Source organism: Grammomys surdaster, unplaced genomic scaffold, assembly GCF_004785775.1.
Source record: "Grammomys surdaster isolate TR1022 unplaced genomic scaffold, NIH_TR_1.0 61, whole genome shotgun sequence".
In the NCBI taxonomy this organism is placed as follows: Eukaryota; Metazoa; Chordata; class Mammalia; order Rodentia; family Muridae; genus Grammomys; species Grammomys surdaster.
This window is the reverse complement of record NW_021604563.1, coordinates 4,965,156-4,975,974: the sequence shown is the minus strand read 5'-3', so window position 1 is coordinate 4,975,974 and position 10,819 is coordinate 4,965,156. Positions and strand designations below refer to the sequence as shown.

At 36.3% G+C, this 10,819-nt stretch overlaps 1 pseudogene; it reads left to right on the top strand.

Moving 5' to 3' along the window:
- Positions 1–2,973: 2,973 nt before the first annotated feature.
- Positions 2,974–3,291, top strand: LOC114640753 (annotated as a pseudogene).
- Positions 3,292–10,819: the final 7,528 nt, after the last annotated feature.

The following is a 10,819-nucleotide window of genomic DNA, read 5'->3' as shown; positions in this document are numbered from 1 at the left end:
GACCAATAGACCAATCTCCACTTCAAAAATGTTCAGGTGACATTTTTCTAATTTAACATTTCTCTTTGTGTAATGTTTACCTATCTGGAAAATAATATTTGTAACAATTATGTTTCATCTGTTCTTTGCCTCACTTGCTGGTAATAACCTCAAAAGATTTCTTGTCTTCAATGGCTCACTTGCTTCTTCCAAGCTTTTTGTTATCAAGATTTTAAATTGTTCCCTGAGATACATAGGGATAATTACACCAGTACCCTTAGTATCTGCATTCAATGGCAGTAATTTCATTTCAAGTTTTTAAAGAAACAAAAACGGCAGTCGACTTATTAAAAGTTCACGAGCTATGACTCTATGAATAGGGACTTTTGGGGAGGGGTCATTTTATTCTTTAATAGGAGCCCAGTGGAGCCATTCTTAATTTTCAAATGCATAAATTGCCTTCTAACTTTTAAAATATTTCTGCAACTGCAAAGGTTTTCTAAGTCAAACTTGGTTTATCTTTCAATGCTTGCTTTAGAAAGTTATCCATCTTGACTTATATATATACTACATGCTGTGATGATGCTACTACTCTCAGTTATATATTGTCTTATCATAAATTAAAAATGTATAAGATATATTCTGTGTCCAAGTTCCTTTGTTGATATCTTTCCTAGTACACTGAGACTAGGGTTGGTGTTATTATGATTATCATTTCAACAAGCTGTCTTTCTTTCTATTTCTATATCTACCTTGAATCATGCTTCCAAAAACCATTTTTGTTAAGCATTGTGGCAGTTGTAAAAGACTTATAATATATATTCATTTCATTAAGAAAGAAGAAAAATAATCATGTACAAACATGTACGGTAGATATAGTAGGGGTTAGAAGACAAAATTTTATTTTTCAACATTTTTGTATTTTCATACATGTACATAGTGAAATATGATTATGTCTATGCTCCCAGTCATCACTGTAAATCTTTCTATGTCTCTCCAACAAATCCCCTCCCGATTCTATGTCTTTTTTTTTGTTTTTTTTGATGACTAAGTCCACTTAATGTTGCCCGTATGTGTATCAACTGGAATGTAGAAAACCTACCAGTAGTCACATACTCCAAAAAGAATGAGTTTCTCCCTTCTCTAGCAATTATAATAGTGCCTTGAGTAACAAGTGTAATCTAGATAGAACTCACCAGCTATGCCAGAATTTTGGCAGGACTGAACTTGCACAAGTTTTGTGCAGGTGACCACAGTTGTGATCTCATGATTGCAACAGCAAGATCATGTTGTAGAGAAGGCAGCACTGCTCCCCATCATCCTGTTCATATAGTTTTTTGTTCTTTCACAATGGTTCCTAAGCCTTTGTGTTAGTAGTGTTAGCATTCTGTTTCTTACTCTAAGCATTTCAACCAAATACATCTCTCCATTGAGCTGCCCAATGCAAACAGACAAAAACCAAACAAACAAATAAATAAATAAGCAAAATCCCCAAACTTCTCTAATCAAAGTTGAACACCTCTACCGTATGGCATATACTACATTTATAAGCATGAATATTTAGAATACAATATGAAAGCATGACTATTTAGCAAACCAACAACAGTAGGTTCTACACTAGGGCTTATCACCTCCTGCCCTGGTCAAATTTTTATCAACTTGACATAAGCTAAAGGTATCTGGGAAATGGAAAAAGAAAAAAGCTCATTGAGAAAATACTTCCATCAGATTGACCTGAAGGCAACCATGAGGAACATTTTCTAGATTAATGATTGATATGGGAGGGCCCAGTGCTGAGTGTTGCTAGCTCTGGACAGGTGGTCTTGCACTGAAAAGAAAACAGGCTGAGAAATCTATGGGGAGCAGCCAGTAAGCTGCATTCCTCTGTGATCTATGGTTCAGTTTATGACTTCCTTTCAGGATTTACTGTAACCTGCAATACAAATAAGTCCTTTTATTTCCAAGTTCCTATGTATCAGTGTTTTACCCAGGCAATAGAAATCAAACTAAGATAACTCCAGATCCCTTCACCTCCTAGTTTTTCCCATACACCCATGCTCCTCCCTGTTTAACCTTTTGCACCTCTAGTTTGCAATATCATTACTTTCATTTTATCTATAATCTACTATGCCCTATTTCTTAACCCTGTCAATGGCCTCTTTCTAGTTCCCTGGTTTCCATTTTATTCAGAATTCAGTATATCAAATGAGAGTTGAAGCTAGAATCCACATATAAAAGAGAGCACACAGAGTTTGTCTTTTTGGGGTTGAGTTTCCCCAATCACTACATTTCCCCCAATTCTATTCATTTATCTGTAAATTTCATGATGTAATTTTTGTTGTAACTGAACAATATTCCCTTCTGTCTATGTCCCACATATTTCTTAGCGAGCCATCTGATGATGAACATCTAGTTTGATTTCACTTCTTAGGGCTTTCTGGTAGCCCAAGAATTAAGACCAAAAATCAGTATATTATACCTCATATACAGCAAAGGAAACTATAAAGCAAATTAGTACACAAGTCAAAGAATGATAAACTTCCTAAACCGATATAACTACTAACTATATAGTAAATACTTACCTTTATAGATGAGTGAAGTGTTCACCTTTAAACAAAGAGGCTTCCTTTGTTCAACAGATGGAAACTATTAGACAGATCCACAACTGGTCAAGCTGCCGAGAATAAGCAGCTACACAGCCATTGCTCAGTTCCATTGATGCATCTACAATGCAACTTATACACCTAAGGCTCCAGGAACATCACAGAAGAGGGGCCAAAAAGACAACAAATCTAGAGAACCAGGACACCTGCTGAGACATACTGTCTTCTAGACATGACAGAGAGGCATGTATTCTGAACCAATTTTGCCTCCCACAATGCCTCTGAGAAAATTCCCACCTCCCTTCACATATGAATCTATACCCTTTCTGGCTCTCCTATAAAGAATAATAAATAGTCTTCCTGTCCTGGCCGCCATCGTAGAGCAGCAGCTATGGCCCTGCGTTACCCTATGGCCCTGGGCCTCAACAAGGGCCACAAAGTGACGAAGAACGTCAGCAAGCCGAGACACAGCCAGCGCCGCGGGCGCCTCACCAAGCACACCAAGTTCGTGCGGGACATGATCCGAGAGGTCTGCGGCTTCGCACCCTACGAGCGCCGTGCCATGGAGTTGCTCAAAGTGTCCAAGGACAAGCGCGCACTCAAGTTCATCAAGAAGAGGGTGGGCACGCACATCCGCGCCAAGAGAAAGCGGGAGGAGCTGAGCAACGTGTTGGCAGCCATGAGGAAGGAGGAGGCCAAGAAGGATTGATGAACCCTCCCCCAATAAAAGATCATGGCTCCTAAAAAAAAAAAGAATAATAAATAAAATAAGATAAAACAAAAAGAACCAAACTGGAATAGGACAGAACGAATATGAGAAAAGGAGACAAAAAGAACAAGAAACACATAGATATGATGATACACATGCTGGATTTTTTTGAGGGAATATGTGTATGTGTGTGTGAGTGTATGCCTGTGTGTGTTTGTGTGTCTCTGTGTGTGTATGTGTGTGTGTGTGTGTGTGCACATGTGTATGTGTTTCAATATGAAGATGAAAATTGTCCTTTTAAGTACTATGAATGATCATGTTGACATTTTGATGGAGCTTGTACTGAATCTACAGATTGCTTGTAGTATGATGGGCATTTTTGGTATATTGATCCTTCTAATCCAGGAATAGGAAATCTTGCCATCTTCTAATATCTTCTTCAATTTCTTTCTTCAAAAACTTGAAGTTTTTGTCATACAAGTATTTCACTTGCTTGTTTAGAATTATGCCAAGTTATTTTATATTATTTTCAGCTATTGTGAAGGATATTCTTTCTCCAAATTCTTTCTTAGTCCATTTGTAGATAGGTTGGTTACTAATTTTTTTTAGTTAATTTTGTATCCAGCCCCTTTACCAAAAGTGTTTATTTGCTGTTAAAGTTCCCTGGTAGAATTTTTGAAATCATTTATACATGCTATCATACCATCTGCAAATAAAGATTCTTTGACTTATTTTTTTCCAGTTTGCATCTATTTGTTCTTTTTCAGTTGTCTTATTTCTCTAGATAAGGCATCAAGTAATATGTTGAATAAGTATAGAGAGAATGGAATACCTTGTCTTATTCCTGATTTTAGTGGAATTGCTTTAAGTTTCTCACTCCCTAAGTTGATTTTGGTTATCCTCTTTCCCAGTTTCCCATCCACAAACCCCTTATTCCATCCCCATTCCCCCTGCTTCTATGAGGGAGCTCCTCCTCACCCACTCCCACCTCACTGCCCTAACATTCCCCTACATTGGAGTATAAAGCCTTCACAGGATCAAGGGCCTCCCCTCCCATTGATGTCAGATAAGACCATCCTCTGCTAAATATGCAGCTGGAGCCATGGGTCCCTCTATGTATACTTTTTGGTTGGTGGTTTAGTCCCTTGGAGCTCTAGGAGGGGGGATCTATTTGGTTGATAGTGTTGTTCTTCCTATGGGGTTATAAAGACCTTAATCTCCTTCAACCATTCCCCTAATGTCTCCATTGGGGTCCCTGTGCTCAGTTCAATGGTTGGCTATGAGCATCTGCATCCTTATTGGTCAAGCTTGAGATATGTCCCCTGTATCCTTAATTTCTCCAGGAGTTTTATCATGAAGGAGCATTGGATTTTTAGCAAAGGCCTTTTCTGAATGGAGTGAGGTGATAATGTGTTTTTCTTTTAATTCAGTTTGTTTATATGGTGGATTAAATCTATTGATTTTCATGTATTGAACCATCCCTGAATTTCTGGGATGGAACCTACTTCATTATGGAGGATAATTTCTCTGATGTGTTCTTGGATTCAGTTTGCAAATATTTTATTGATAATATTTACATATATCTTCATAAGAAAAATTTTTCTTTAGTTTTCTTTCCTTGTTGGAGATGATGATTTAAATTTAATTGTCCTACATAAGCTTATACATTTGTATGTTTGATCCCCAGCTGATGAGTTGTTGGGAAAGGATTAAAAAGTATGGCCCTGTTGGAAGAAGGAAAGCTCTGTTGAAAGAAATGTGTCACAAGGAGAAAGCTTTGAGGTTTCAAAGGCCCACACCAGGCCAGTATCTCAGTTTCTGTGTGACTTGCCTACAGATCAGGATGTGGGTTTCAGCTTCTGATCCAATGATATGCATGCTCTCAGTCATGATGATAAAAAAACAAACCTTCCAAAACTGTAAGCAAACGTAGAATTGAATGTTTTCCTTTATAAGAGTTGCCTTGGTCATGGAAAAAGAATAGACTCTGAAAGGAAAAAAAAAACTATGTCATTTTATTCTTTATTTACTAATTACCTACTAAATATGGCATGTTGTATTTAAGTTCTTAAAAAAAAGTTTTTCTTATGTCACATCAAATGTAGTTGTAAATATAAACCACAGATGAGAGCAAAACATGCAATAAGCACTTGAGACTTTTGTAGCAAAGGAGGAAGATGGATGAGTCCTATTCAACCCTTTATATCATAGGATCATAGAATGGAAAAAGAAATATGAAGAGGGAACTTTATTTAGGCTCTTAAGTTATAAAGAAGAAAGTGAATCTTCGAGTGTGAAATCTTTAAAGTTATATAGCTAATAAATGACAACGCTTTTGCTGGTTAATATTTTGTCACATTGACATGAGCTACTGTCATTAGAGAAAATGCCTCCATCAGACTGGTTTGTGGGAAATCTTGTGGGGCATTTTCTTGATTAATAATTGAAGCTGGACAGCCCAGGCCAGTGATTGCCCTGACCTGACCTGCCAGGTGGTTCTAGGTTGTATAAGAAAGTGGGCTGTACAAATCATGGAAGAAGTATTCCTCCATAGTGTCTTGTTCAGTTCTTGACTCAAGGTTCCCATCTTGAGTTCTTTCCCTGACTTCCCTTCATGATAGTCTGTAACCTGAAATCAAATAAATCTATCCTTTTCAAGTTGTTTTGGTCCTGGTGTTTCTCACAGCAGTAAAACACAAACTAAGACAAAGTCCAACATTAAATGATGTCTTCCTGACTTTCATCCCAATGTGCCACTCTGCTTATACAAATCAGTACATCTTGGTAAACAATGAATACAAAGTAAGTATAGCATTCAGATTATGCATTCACAAAGGTAGTTTGTCTTGTAGAGGAAAATAAAGCTTCAAAGGGAGTTTTTCAATGTTGAGACTCTGACTTCTGTGAGATTTCAAAAGTTAATATATAGGAAAAAGTGACTGTTATCAGAAATAACATTCAATCAAATGTCTAATGGTAGCAGCATGTTGATTAATGAGAAGAATAGGTCCAGGAACTAAATAGGAGTAGAGTAAAATTTGTTGTGCATTTCAAAGCTACTAAACACAGCTGGAGCTTGAAACAGCCATTTTTTTAAAACAAACTTCAATAAATTCAATTCAATAAAGCAGGAACAAAAAGATAGTCTGCATTTACTGTTCTCATGGTATATATCTAAAAAATTTGACAGGACTTAAAGTTTGTTAAAGAATTGTAAACCTCCCTTCCAAAATCCCAAAATCTTAGCTATATTAGCTACATTTGTTGAGGGAAATATTTAAAAAGGTGGCGTCTGGTCTGGCTTGTTGTTAAGGAGCCACCATATTCCTGACTAGACACGACCAGAGGCCAAGAGTGGCGGTCCTGGCACCCACTAGACAACATCATAGTGGCTAGATCAGCCAATCCACCACGCTGCCCACAATGTATGGCTAAGACCAGATAATACCCACCATTCCTTGGTACCCAGCAGAATGAAGACTCTTAATGTTTAATGGCTATCTAATATTTATATATTTGGAAATGCTCAATTAACAAGATGCCCAAGCAATTAGAGTTGTTTCCCAATATCTAACCTTAAGATATAAATTGTTACCCAGGACTGTTCTGGACCCATGTGTAGTTCTCCATGGCTGCTACATCTCTCCCCTCCTGCTAGTTCCTCTTCTTCTCTCCTCTTCCTCTCCTTCTCTCTCTTCACTCCTCCCACATTAGCTCCTCCCCAATCATCATGCTTATTGCAAATAATGTAGCAGCATCAGGAAACCATCCTGCTACACGTGTTAGCTAAGTTTTGTAGGGCTGTAAGAAAATAGTTTATAGAAACAACATAAAGGATAAAAGACTGATTTGCGCTCATAGTTACAAAGGGATCAGCCCATGGTTATATGATGCTACATGTTTGGGAGAATATTATGGCAGAAGAGTCATGCTGCAGAATGAGCTCTTCAGTAATATAATATATATATATTAGTTTTTGAAAATTCCATACAAGTTATTTTGATCATATTTACCCACTGCCCCTCCCTATAACTACTTCTAGAGCCACGAAACACCATCCCACCAAAACCAGGCTCTTCATGTATAGTCTCCAGGAAGCAGAGGAAGGGAAGAAACTGAGGACTAGGTATAATTTTCAAAGGCATGATCTACTGGCCTACTTCTTCTAATTAAGCACCATGTTCTAAAATTTCGACCAGGTTTGAAAACGATGCCACCAGATCAACTGATTGTTCAACATAGGAAACTGTGAGGTTCATTACTATTCAAACCACACCACATTAGTTGTGTATAATTATTAAAATTCCTACTAAGAGCTAGTGAGATGGTTAATCTGAAAAAATGCACCAAGCCTAATAACCCAAGTATGATACCTGGGACCCATAGGGTAGAAAAGAAATGACTCTCACAAGTAGTCAATTGACTTGTACATGAAGAGTATGCTACATGAATGTGCAAATGTGGAGACAGAGAGAGAAGAATGTACAAACAAAGAAATAAAATGTAATTTAAAAACCTATAAAATGCTTACTGAATTACACTTTACTCAACACATATTACTCAACATATTATAGTCCTTCTTTTATGTCAAAGAGTATATAACTCCAGAAAAAAAGAAATGAAAAGAAAGAAAGAAAGAAAGAAAGAAAGAAAGAAAGAAGGGAGGGAGGGAGGGAGGGAGGGAGGGAGGGAGGAAGGAAGGAAGAGAGGAAACTTTGAACATAAGTCTTTATCCAGGTGGAAACACTTGGTGCTCCAAGTACTTCAAGTTAATAGTTACTAAGAACATGAGCACCATTAAGTTATTTCAGGTTACCAAAAGAGAAAAAGAGTAAAATGTAAAAGTAACATTAAAGTTTGCTTTCAATTGTTTAAAGTAAAACTATGTTGAGCTGGTGTTCTAATATATCAATTCCCTAACATGCACAAGGCCCTGAGTTTGGTTCTCAGTCCTTCGAACTAATTTAATAAAGTAGAATAAAATCATCATCCTGTAGAAAGTAAGCCCAGAATTGTAAGCATTCTGTTTCCAGTAAAAAAAAATTATATATCATCTACTGAGAAATTTTCAAGGATGTTTTCCATTACCATCAAATATGTTTTTAGTATTTACGTTTGTTTTTGCCTTACTTTTTATCTGCATGTTCTTCTTGTGTCAACACAAGGCCTGTTACTATGTTGACACATAGTTGGAGTTCATTCAATATTTACTAAATTTTGCTGTATCAGGTTCTTTTTTATGCATGTTTTAAACACTTGATTGTTGCTTAACTGAAAAGAACTACATAAGGAGATTAAAAGCAATGTGAAAACATACTTTCAAAGTCACTGCACAAACAATGCTAAAATTAGATATAGCACTGTGGAAAATGCCATTTCTCTTCCTCCTGTGGAAAAATCAGGACTCTGAACTTATGAGATTTTGACAGGTTCACCATGGATTAGAATGATTAGGAGAGGAGGACAGAATAAGTAAGGAGAATAAAGAGGAGGGAGGAAAGAAGATGGAGAAGAAAGAGGAGGAAGAGAAGGGACAGGCACCAAAACATGATATAGACTAATAGAATCAAGTATCGCTCTATCATTAATTTCCGAGATTATAGCTAATAACCACAGCAAAATATATTATAAATGATGTTTTCAGCAATAGAATGCTACATTTCTGTGAGATTGTTACCACCTGATATTATTTTGCATGACTGGTTTGAAGTATAAGAGGCAGTGGAGCTTAGGAGTCTTTGGAGTCAAGCTGCACATCCCAATCCGTGTCTTAGTGAATGTGACACTTGCAGGGTTAGTATGTCATTAGAGGCAATATATATATAAATAGTAGCTCCTAGTAAGTACAGCCTCTCTGTTTCTAAATTTATGATGCTTATGATCAACTTAGCCCTTGAAAGCAATTTTTATGCCTAAAACTAATGTTCACACTGTAGACACTGTGAACCTATGTAAAACCCTATTAGCATATTGTAAAACTAAACGTAACTTGGTGAAAACTGTAATCTTTATAAAATTGAGTCTTTCCATTTGGGAATGCAGCATATCTTCCTGTTTATGTAATTTATCTTCTGTATTTAAAAACTACTATGGTCACTGTTATGCCTTGGGAAAAACAATTTATTCCATATCTATTACAGTAAAATGAGCAAATTCTGTTGAACAATTTATTATCAACCCTGAAAAGAGTCTATATTTAAAACTAATGGCTTACATTGTTCTCTACAGTATCTCCTAAAGATAACTCATGGTTAAATAACCATTAGTAGAGAACTAAATAAAAAATGAACTGCCACTCATATTTCTGAATATTATAGAACAATTCAATAAAATAAAGGCAGGTCTATATGTTTTGACATGAAGCAACAACAAGGACGTGTCATTAAGCGAACAATCACATGGTGTAGTATACATTCTTATGTTAAATACACAAAGCAAGATCACATGGTTCCATAAATACATATGTATACACAAAAATATATACAAAGAAACATGATAGATTAGTGACCTTTTCATCATTTTAATGAAGTGACAGAGACTGGGTACTTTATAAACACATTTAACTACCTTAGAGTTTGGCAGTGCTGTAACAACTGTATGAAGAAGTGAGAAGAAACACTGAAAAACAATAGCTGAATTCTAAGAAAAAAGAAGGAATCCTTTGGCCTTCCAGAACCCACCCATAAGTAAATAGATTTTATATACATATATGTAGAGAGAGGTAGTTTTAATAAAATACAAAATATTTCTTTCATATATACTGTAGTAATTGTTTCTGGAGTAAAGAGTTTCCTTCTTGCCTCTGCCACTTATCAGCTTTATAATTTTGAACACTGGCGATAGGAAGATGGCTCAGTAGTTAAAAGCACTTGCTGTTCTTGCAGAGGATCTAGGTTCATGTCCCAAGACATTTAACCAGGACACAGGTGGCTCACAACTGCCTATAATTCCAGTTCCAGGAAACACACACAAAGTTTCAAAATAAAAATAAAATAAAAGATCTTTGATTCTGAACATACCTGCTACCTCATTGTTCCTTTTTTCTGAAATGTATATTGTGAATTGAGTTGTGAGAAATTAAATGGATATGTATTCAAAGATTGAAGCAATGCATGGTAAAAAAAATAATTGCACTTGATGTTACCTATTATTATCAATTTATTTCATACATTCAGTTAAACAAATATTAATTATTTGCATTTTTAAAAATATTTCAGCAGCCATGAGTGACACAGAGATGACTATGAATCCGTCTTTGCCATTGATAAAGTCCACTCGGTATGTAAAAAGTAGGCACATGTGTTCATTAAGTAAATACAGTGGGGTAAACACCATGGTAGAAAAATCAGCAGATGTTGTGAGCATACAAGGGGGCAAACTGAACCCAGTTGTGAGAAGAGAAGTAAGGATGGAGCGTGAACATACTTGATATGGAAATTTCCAGTAACTACCTGGCCTCCAATCGCTTTTTTCAAAAAGGAAAAGTCCTTACTCCTTGCCAAATCTAAAAGTGACACATCAGAGTTAT